Source organism: Nanorana parkeri, unplaced genomic scaffold (genome assembly GCF_000935625.1).
Source record: "Nanorana parkeri isolate BGI_ZX_2015 unplaced genomic scaffold, ASM93562v1 scaffold735, whole genome shotgun sequence".
Classification (NCBI taxonomy): Eukaryota; Metazoa; Chordata; class Amphibia; order Anura; family Dicroglossidae; genus Nanorana; species Nanorana parkeri.
The window spans coordinates 41,531-46,171 of record NW_017307003.1 but is presented as its reverse complement, the minus strand read 5'-3'; positions in this window follow the sequence as shown (position 1 = coordinate 46,171).

Genomic DNA, 4,641 nt, shown 5'->3' with positions numbered 1-4,641 from the left:
TCAGAGTAATCCTTGCGATTGCTTAACTTTTTATTAGATTTTCCTTTGCAGGGCGTGTTTACTGCCCTAAAAGGGTATGTTCGTAAGTTTGGGTTCAGTACGGCAAGTCAATACTGAGAGAACAGCAAAAGGACCCAACATATCTGCAGCTCTCTAGAAAGTCAGTGCTACACAAGTAACAATGTTTTATTTGTGTAAACTGATACTTTTTATACAGCTAAATTGTGATGCTTTGATTAAATGACTGACTGAACATACAGTATACCATCGAAAGACACCTTTACTAAGAGAAAAATGTAAACTACCACTGTCCAGCAATCCTTCTAAAATTGCAAATATCTTAACTGACATCTGGCTTCAATACTTTCTAACTCACTGACCCAAGACAAGTATTTGGATTAAAAATTACTTCACTTCACTTGTTGCATGTCCTGGCATGAGACTCAGAAGCCAGAGAGGAATCATGATAGGAAGGCTACTAGCATTTTCACATTTAAAGCAGAGCTTACGTTTTTTAAGGTGAGTATTACAACAAAATGTTTATTGTCTTTTATAATTTTTTTTTGCAACTGCAGTTCTGTCTTAAGTAACAGTCCAGTTATGCCAGTTTATTTTTTGCTGTCTGTGTCCCATACAGGACATCTCCCTTTACTTCCTGTCCTGCGAATGCAACAAGACAGAAGAGGAAATCTCTCAAAAGTCTGTAAAAATCACCTCATAAACAGGTGTCACCAGAATAAGTATTTCCCTTGAAGGATTTACCCTCACCTCCTATCCCAGTGACAAATGTAAAATTGAAATGTCCCATAACTTTCTGTCCCAATCACAACACTCAACACTACAAAAAAAGGTTTGCCTATAGATAGACTTAGTGATGTGCCCATACTGTGTAGTACTGTTTATTCAAATAATTTTCCCAAAGTGAACATGAATTGATGTTTTACAAACTATAAACAATGTAACTGAAAAACTCAGATGAAAAGCATTTTTAACTTAGATTATGTGAAGATAAAACACATTTAAAACCAACGTTTAAATCCAAGTTTGAGAACAATTATCTATGAAATGCAGGTTTTGGAATAGAATGGAAACAAGTCTGAAAAGTGGATCATATATATTCAATAGCTGCAATTCATAAGGAAACTAAAATAGTTTTGTAAAAAATTGGAGTAGCTTTTACTTAAATTAAGTTACAATAATACAAACACTGAGGGGTGTATTTCACCCTGCAAAATTGCATGTACATTTGTTTTGTGCAAATGGAATATCAGGTAAATACATGATTATGGCCACCAGATGGCGCTGAATGCCATAGGAAATAAGTAATTATTTCCTAAACATTATTTTTTTTATTTGTTTTTCCTACACATGAGGGGCCTAGGAAGTAAGTATTTATTTCTTGTATGTGCAATTTGGGAGGGCTAAGGGATTTGCAACTTGTTTATAAATACCTCCTTAAGTATAATATAGCAAACACATCAGGTTCAATAATAAAGGTTAGTTTTACCCACCACTGAACATGTCATCTTGAGCAGAATATGTTATAATACATATGTAATGTCATAGTAAACCTCACGGTGTCACTGTGGAGGGAAGGTGGAAGGTAGGAACTGTATTTAGTTCTTCTTTAAATGATGATAATTTGCTGGAGATCTGAAGTGTCATGTTTAGTTCTGCCTGCCTCTGTACTGTTTGACTATAATGTAAAGTGTTAAGTTCTTTAAAATCCAACCACAAAAATAAAACCATTCCCAAAGAAAGTCACTAACTATTAAGGTCATGAAACAGTACCAGATTTCACCACTAGCAGTAGAGCAGGTGAACCTTTAATAGCAGACTTCTTCAAGGAATGGCAAAAATGGTAATTTCTGTTTTTCTGGAAATACCCTGTAAGACTCAATTAGTAAAAAGAGCAACAAAAGGAAAGAAACGGATCTGCTCAAGCTATTTTTTTCTTATTATTCAATTATTAAATATAAATATGTGATTATGGAGCGGTGCTAAAAACTGTAGGAAAGGCGCCTGACAGCTTGATATGGAACTGCAAATATTTTATTGAAGACACATATATTTTTTGGTTCTGATTTTTTACATACTGTTTAGTGTGATAGTTCTTGTCATTGATTTACACACATATGTAAGAATGGTGAGTTTAATGCCTGACATTTCTTATTGCTTTTATTAGCCAGAAAACCCTCTTGGTTTATTTTCACTTTGTTGCTAGGGACTTCCTTGACTTTATGATTAAGCCACACCATTAATCTGTTTCGTTAAAGCGCATTAAATGGCTACTGAATTGCTTTTATTAGGCAGGACAGTGGCAGTTGGGCATTGTTTTTCCCAGAAATAATGGAAGTCAGGCCTCTAGTGACAATATAAAAATAAATATGAGAACCACAAATTGGTGTTTGTTTTATTTAGCAGGATGTTAAGTTCTCCATGTTTACATGGATGACTGGTTTGCTTTAATAATATGCAGACTAGCCACATGTACAGTGCATACATTTTATAATGTGTATTATTATTGCTGAAATATTTTACTAAACTTATCTATTTCTAAATGATATCCTATTTGTTAATAAGCAGGATGATGCTGTTATGCATCTTTTTCTATAATTAGGGCCCCCTTCACACTGCTCTGCTGCATTGTGGTGCATTACAACATATACAAAGCTAAGACTATTAACAAGATCTGACTACCAGTTAACATATGGATCTAGGAGAGGAAGTTTATTCCAACCCAAAGCTCTACAAATCCCCAGATCAGATCAGGACTATATATTCAGTTTTCTGTAAAATTTGGTATGGCTCACACTAATGGCAACAGAAGAGGGAATTATTTTTCCATCTGGATTATAACATGAGCACACGGCTTCTACTTAAAGTGCCCCTTTTGCTAACTTCCTAAAGCACCTAAACAACTAAAAGCAGCCCGTAAATGGAGATAAATTCTCACCTTTCTGGCGGCAATATATAAAATCTTTGTTCTTTTGCAAAGTTCTAGCTTCTTCAGCCATGTTTCAGGTGTGTCAGATACCTGTCTTTACATTGTGTGCTGTGGTTCTTCCTGCCAACAATACATGATTATTGTTTCCTAGCATCACATAGGGATTAGGGGGGGGAACCACATGGTGCAGTGGGGGAGCAGGTATCAAACACATTGGTTGCTGTTTTTGTAGGGTGGGTTGGTAGTTCCTTGGATTTCTTATGCTTTTTATCCTGGTAACGGGTGTGTGCATTTAGCGGGTCTTTTCTGCCCGTGCGTGCCCGCTAGGGGGCGCGCGCGAGCAGAAAAAAATTGCCGTCTGGAGACGGCAACCCGCAGATGCTGCAGTGCCGTCCGTCCGTTTTTTTACTACGGGCGGACGGCAAGAGGTTAATGACAAAACACTCTTTTCTTTAATGTTACATGGGGTTAGGCTAATCCAGTTTGTCCTGCAAGGGATCATGTGGTTGATTACCAGAGAAATGATTCCTTAAAAAACATAAAGTAGATTGGGAAGCACTTACATTGACTTCTATTTCAAGTGTCAGGAAGTGTCCACAGACTTCAACACCTGTTGAATATTGCTTGCAACATCCAAATCAAAGCTCAGTTCTTGCTGCAACCTGAGCATATTATGAGAACTATAAATCTTCAGAGATTACCTTCGGTACTTAACCACATTCTGAGAGGATTAGTAAATCCAGACATACTGGCATAATGTAATACTTTGTTTATGAAAATCTTCACTTTTCCTCATAAAAAGGTTTCACGTAGCCCCACCATGTCCAAAGGTTTCCTTAATAGGGAGCCTTTAGAGTTGAGATGGGGTTAGGTTTCTCACCAACTATTGTTTTTCTGTTCATGAATCTGCTGGATTTAGATTCATATGTGCTAGCATGTTTATACTGTATGTGTTTTTGCTGAATCTAAACTTTATCAAATCATAATGCACTGTTTGGTCTTTGAACCATAGACAGAAGGCTTAGAAGGACTAATAATTGAGAGGATTTAAAAAGACAGCCCCCTTACTATAAAAGGGGGAGAGGAGGCAACAGTCAGTCTACTGAACCGTTGGAACTGTTAAGAAGAGGAAAAAAAGAGCTGACAATCTGTTCAGAACTACCTTAGGAAAATCTGCACTAAACTTTGTTATTCTATGCTGTGGATGCAGTGGCAACTCGTGTCCTTGTGTTCACAGATTTATTGATGTAACCCCTTGTTTGGACTGCTGTTCCTGTATCAGCAACAATTATCATTCCTTGCTACCTGTTGGAGCCCTGCGTCTATTTTATTTTTTGTTAGGCTTCACAAAATCAATGTATGTAATACTCTGTATATATATATATACTCTGTATATATATATAAGATGTCAAAAAAGACAAACACGCAGTATTGCAGTGTGCAATGATACCTTTCTTATTGGACTAACAAAATATATACAAGACAAGCTTTCGAGAGTGAACCTCTCTTCTTCAGATCAGAAGCAGAGACCTGATCTGCAGAAGAGAGGTTCACTCTCGAAAGTTTGTCTTGTATATATTTTGTTAGTCCAATAAGAAAGGTATCATTGAACACTGCAATACTGCGTTTTTGTCTTTTTTGACATCTTGTCTACTGGACTAATACGGCTTACCCATTTATATTGCACTATATAT